The sequence below is a fragment of the Phyllobates terribilis genome, unplaced genomic scaffold (assembly GCF_046119375.1).
Source record: "Phyllobates terribilis strain yellow unplaced genomic scaffold, ASM4611937v1 Scaffold_3__8_contigs__length_932513732, whole genome shotgun sequence".
NCBI lineage: Eukaryota > Metazoa > Chordata > Amphibia > Anura > Dendrobatidae > Phyllobates > Phyllobates terribilis.
Window position 1 is genome coordinate 55,552,465 of NW_027362763.1, and position 6,513 is coordinate 55,558,977.

The following is a 6,513-nucleotide window of genomic DNA, read 5'->3' on the forward strand; positions in this document are numbered from 1 at the left end:
ACTCAAGAAGGAATCAGTAAATCCCGGGCTGTCAGCAGTCTTGTCTTAGAAAGCTATGTCTATAAATACATATCCACCAGTATACAGTATACACCCAGAATATAATCAGCTTACCCTAAACCTACCAGTGCTGTGTACTGGGCTGAAGGCCTGAGGACGAACACATCATCTACAGCATACTTATAATGGGTGTTTCGTTACATATAATGCAGTGTCACATGTAATAACTCAGACCTAGCTGTACTCTGCGGCTCTTAAAGGGGTAATTTATGATAAATCATCTGACAAGTCTTAAGTTACACAGTTGTTGGGCAGCATTACATCACTTCATGTACTTGTTATTAAAAATCTCATCACTAAAAGCATTGCTGCGGTCAGTAATATTAGCATCTAGTCTTACCCTAAGGTCAGTTTCACATTAGTTAAAACAGGGCCGCATTTTAGGGCCAATATTAGAGCTGAAACGTCTGAGCCCCCGTGTGGTTCTGTAGAGATTTCGCAGCTGATATAACTTTGGTTTGGTTAAATCATGTGGAGTCCAGGATTTGCAGCCATATTAATTATCCTTTACTGCAAAAACGTAAAGCGGTGTTCACACACGAGTAGTAATTAATGTCATAATCTCTGAGTTATCTTGCAGCGACTGTCTGCAAAATAAAGGGACCGTTTACATTATTTGCAAACTTTCTGGCAAAATGCAACCAGGCAGTAGTGATTCTTATCAGTCTTGCAATATTCCCCAATACTCCTAAGAGATGGTGTATCACTTATCACATAACTTTCTAATGAGTGGGAGACTGACCAGTTGGACCCTCACTAATCAGGGGAAGGAAGAAGCCGCAGTTCCAGTGTAGCGTTGTGTCCCATTTAGGTTACATCTACATGTACAAATTTTGCTATGAAAATCACAATAAACTCCAACAAAATATATAATTGTGTTTAATGCAGATTTTGTTACTTATTTGCTGAGGATTTTATTTTATGTGCTGCAAAAGGCAAATCCGAGGTGAAAATGATAAATGACATGTTGTAAGGGTGTGGACTGTACTGTCACGTTCCTCTCCATGAGGACACCAATCGCGTCATGTGTATAGTGTCATGTGTCTTTTATATATTGTGTCATGTGAAGTGTAAACGATGTCCTGAGGTTTTTAAATGTATTAGGTAGTCATGTGATATGGCAATGTATAAGTAATGTATAATGTTGGTAGTGTACAGTGCAGCATAAGTATAGGGTAAGACATAAGTTAGGGATTAGGTAATAAGATAGTGACTGTAGCTAGTTGGTGACAATAGTGCAAGATACAGTTAATATTTGGGACTAGCCCATAGTGGGAGGGGAAGGAGCCAGTAAAAAGGACACTGCTTCCTGTTTTGAGGAGAGTTTGTAGATAGAGTCATAATGTCAAGTTCAAGGTTCAGTGGGCTGACAGTGGAGGCGAGTATATATTGTTCTGGGCGGTAAGAGGCCTTAAAACAATTCCCTGCGGACATTCCTGCAATGTCCGGAGGTCAAGGCTCGATACAGGTGCTATGACGAGCACCTCAACCTCTTCCATACAGAAGAAGATGGCTGTGGAATCGCGTGTGGGAAAGGTAATGGACCTCAGGTGTACTTCTGAACTGGACCAGGAATCCCTGGGGCTGGGACAGGATCAGTGAATGTAGGGATAGTCAAGGAAGAACGGATAGAAATGCTGAAAATGTACTATACTAACGAAACAAGAAATGGAGAGTGTTGTGCCCGATATTGAGTGTTACAATCTGATGCACTTGAACTGTCGAGTAAACTTCTGTGTGTTGAAACAAACTGAAGAAAAAGAAACCCCGCCCGTTGCAGACAGTCAGTGGAGAACGGGTGGGGACTCGCAGAAAAAGGACAGGTGAACTAGAAGTGGCGGGGCAGCGGAGAAGTACACCCATTGCAGAGCGGGCCGGCGACATTGTTGGTGAGAGAGATGGAGAGCAAACATCAGAAAATGGAGAAGTGCAGACTGCTCTAAGAGAGAGACAGCCGGTGGTCCAGCATGGCACTCCGCAGGGGACCAGGAAGGTTGGAGTGGAGGTGATGGCTGGATCAGCAGATGGAGGAGGTGAGGCCGGATGGACTGGCGAAGCCAGAAGTCCCACCAAAGGCTCCAAGTCCGGAGCAAGACCCCAAAGCAGAAGCGGCCATGTCAGTGTGGCCGATGCCCTGCAGCAGGGCTAAACGATTGAAGAATATAGTGGCAAAATGGCAGGTGAGTACCTCACAGCCCCCCAAAGAGGTACCGGTCCAGGAAGCAGCCCCAATACCACGGCCCCAGATGTACGTGGAGGTGGGACCCCCACCCCGGACCCTGTCAAGGCTAAGTGGGTGGCAAAAGTAATTCAGGAGAAAAAGAGGACAGAGAAGTGGGTACAGGCCCAGCTAGATCTCCCCGGGGTTGGAATAACTGGTGACCGGGTGATGCATGGCCTGGTGAGGTACTTTGATGACAAAAGGGGGTATGGCTTCATTCAGGAAGTAACTACTGGCGACCGGGTATACCTTCAATGCCGGCTCCCTATGCTACGGGCCCACCTTACAGGAGAGGTAGTGCGTCTGCTTCGTGCAGGAAGACGGGCTGCAGGGATTGCGTGTTACAATCTGATGCACTTGATCTGTCAAGTAAACTTATGTGTGTTGAAACGTACTGGGTGTCCCCTCATTCATTTGCGGCGGCTCCTGAAGTTGAAGACCTGGAGACAGCTGAGGCCTGCAAGTGAGCGTAACGCACCGTACACGCGACAGCACATTGAGACTTGGACACAATTTTCCTATAAAGTGCCAGGGCGACATGGAGCAGCAGCTCGCCCATTACCACCCCCATCTGGCACCTTACAGTTCTGAAGATATTAAATGTGCACTGCACTACAGACAGGGCTGTATTATGCACTCATGCTGCCCTACACACTTTACGTGGTTACATCCCCTACGAAAAGTCAGACTAAGGCTGTGTGCCCATGGTGCGTTTTTTAAGCGTTTCCACAGAGGCAAAAACGCTGCAGAAATGCTTAAAAAACGCTTGGTAGAAGGTCTGCCATGGTCCCCAATGATAATCCGCATGTTCACATGCTGCGGAAATTTCCGCTGCGGATTATCATTGCGGAAAAAAACGAAGCACTACCAATTATTTTGCGGAAGCGCTGCGTTTTTGCCGCCATTGACTTGCATTGGAACGCATGGAATCCGCATCACTGCATCTGCACATGCGGATTACATGCGTTCCAATGTGCGGATGGTACCCGGGTGTGGAGGACAGGAGACTCTCCTCCGGACCCGGGTACCATAGAACCTGTAAAAAAAAGAATAAAATGAAAAATAAATATTATACTTACCTACTGATGGCCCCCGGTCTCCTTGTCTTCGCTTGCCGGCAGATCGCGGTGGACTGAAGGACCTGCGCTGACGTCATTTAGTCATGTGACGGGTCACGCGACAGCTGACGTCGGCAGGTCCTTCAGTATACCGCGAGCTGCTGGCAAGCCATGACAGAGCGAATCAAGACTCCGGGGTCCATCAGAAGGTAAGTATAGATTTATTTTTTTATCATTCTTTCGGTCCCACTATATATGCCGGTTGCATGGATTTATATAGTGTGACCAAGTTGACAAGCACTTTCCAAGTGATGCTAAAATCGCTTGGAAAGTGCTTGACAAACCGCATGCGGAAATGCAAGTGAAGAACGCTTCACATCCGCATGTCCCTGGCAGGAAAACGCATGTACAATCCGCATGTACAATCCGCATGTGTTTTTTTCTGCCAGGGAGATGCAGAAACGCTCAGGAAAAAATCCGGAGCATTTCTGCATCGTGGGCACATAGCCTAAGAATATATTCACACGAAGTAAGATACACTAGGAAGCCGCTCAGTAGTTTTTTCAATACAATTTAAATAAAAAGTCGATGGCCAAATGATTTTGGAAAAACTACCATAAAGACGCAAAAAAAAGACGTTTCAGGACAAAAGATGTTAGCATGTTCTGAAACGTCTTCCACCTGAGAAACTCACCGGGGTCACAGACGTGTACAAACCGTAAGAGTGTCCATACCCTTTCAACAGTCTGGGGCCTTAACTAATAATGTTGTGACCTCATCTTGCTGCAGAGACGTTAGCAAGGTGAGCACGCTGCAGTACGTCAGGGCAGGGAGCTAACTGGGGCTCCTCTGACCCTGCAAGTCCCATTGCCTTCATAGAATCATTCATGTTTGCGTCTCACAGATGAAAATACAAATTCAGGTGAGGGGACGGTCTATTTGGACACATATGAATTCGGCACCACTTTCCCTTTAATATGATTGCTGGTGGGTTGCCAAAGTAATCAGTGGTCTGCTGAAGGTCTCCATCGCCACCATATTGGTTGGCTGGGCTTCGGTGATAAAATATTCATAGAAGGTCAAAATTTTCACTGCTGCAATACTCCGGTACTGTAGTATATAGAACAAGCGATCAAACACTTGTAGCTTCAAGTACCCGACAGGGACTGGAAAATACAGTGAAAGGTCCAAAAATAAAATAAAAATTAAAAAAAAATTTCATCATAAAAGATTGAATCACACCTCAAGTCCAAAAAAAACCATAAGGCATATTTAGTATTGCAGCATTGTAGAATTCCGATTAAAATATATTATTTAATCCATAAAATAAGCTACGTAAAGGAAAAAAAAAAAAAAAACAAGCCCTCATACAACTCGATCGATGAGAGATAAACAAAAATTACGGGTCTCAGAAAATGGTGACACAAAGCAAAATTTTTTACACAAAGTTTAACTTTTTTTTTTTTTTAAATATATCTATATAGAGAAAAAATAAATAAATTGATAGTCATAAAAACAAACCCCTCCCCCCCTCAAAAAAAAATAATATAGTGGAAATGTGCGTTTTTCACATTACTTTTTTCCCCATGTTTCATGGTAAAGTGAATGGTGTCATTCAATACTACAAATAATCCAGCTAAAAAAAAAAAAAAGAAACTCACATGGCTAAGAAGAAGAAGAGAGCGTGAAAGCCCAAAGAGATAAATGGACTGTGATTAGGGGTTAATAGCTGATTGTAACATAGTTATTCATACTGTATATTATTTATTTTACTCACTTAAGGTATATAGCGCCATTAATTCCACAGCACTTTTACCATAATATTATGGAATTACTATTTATGCCATTCCCAATAATCAACAAACAATATTCCTGACTTCATGGCTCCTTAGCATGTCCTAGGAGCAATACTTTGGTGCCAGTAAATGAAAATGCTGCAGGCACACACTGAACAGCCTGATTACCGCAGAGTGTATACACCAATAAATAAAACCCTCACAGTAACATTATTAATAAGTGCATTTGCTCTAAAATCACACTGGCTTTCATACCAATCATCACTCATAGCCATAATCAAGCAAAATCTTTATATTCCTCTGTAAACAAGAAAAAAAATATTTTGTCAGAAGTGGGATTCGAACCCACGCCTCCAGGGGAGACTGCGACCTGAACGCAGCGCCTTAGACCGCTCGGCCATCCTGACTCTGGAAGCCTTAGGACCTCTCTGGACTGTAGAGCTTCTCTCAGAGGATCATTCGCTTTCTGTACACATAAATAGGTACGATCGCTGCCTTCTGCCTGTATATTGGTTGTTGCTAATGGTGCACTCCGCAATACGCTTCATGCTGCGGTATGGCCGCACTGCTGGCGCCTCTATAGACGGAGCTGGGTATAACACGCTAATCGCGTCACACAATAGAAAGTTTGCGGCGTTCTGTTGCCTAGGTGACGCTTATAGCAGTGGTGGAAGAAGCATGGGCTGTGTAGTTACAATGTGTCATCGCAGATACTGAGCCGTATACTGCTGCAGGACTGTAACGTTACGAGAGCCACTATGAACAGTGCCATAAGCAATAACAATGCTATTCCAGGACGGTATGGGTGCTAGAGACTGTCTATAAACAGAAACCTTCTGAATGTCAGTGCCTCCATGAACAGTGGCAGGGTGAGAGCGCTGCCTTTACTGGTCTCCACATAAATAGTGCCCCAATCAAACAGAGCTCCTATGAAACCTGCAAGCCACAGAGTGTTTTTTACAAATTACAAGCACCCTCATAATCAGGATAGCCTCACCCCAGATTGCTAGAAAAAATGTTCTGTGCATCTTCACTTCCCACTAATTGGGATTTCAGAGATAGCATGGTACAGAGCTCATCTCTTGCCCTCATCCCTATAGACCAGGGGTCTCAAACTCGGCTGGGTATATGGGCCGCACATGGAAAAAATTTTAATTTGGGGGGCCGCATTCTTTGTTCAATGTGACATTTTTAGTGATACCATTTTTTTTGTATACACCTTTTGAACATTTTTGCCGTGTTTATTTTTTTATGGCTTGGGTCGTTATGGATGTGGCGATAATAAACGTGCACTTTTTTGTGTTTACTTTAGTTTACATATAAAACAGCATTTTTAGTGCCCAATATTTTTTCATGCTTTATTTTATTTTTTATTTTT

At 43.7% G+C, this 6,513-nt stretch overlaps 1 non-coding gene across 1 annotated transcript; it reads right to left on the reverse strand.

The window, feature by feature from the left end:
* Positions 1 to 5,459: 5,459 nt before the first annotated feature.
* On the reverse strand, positions 5,460 to 5,542 carry TRNAL-CAG (transfer RNA leucine (anticodon CAG)). The gene has a single exon. It is a non-coding gene; the product is annotated as a tRNA-Leu (tRNA).
* Between the last annotated feature and the right edge of the window lie 971 nt (positions 5,543 to 6,513).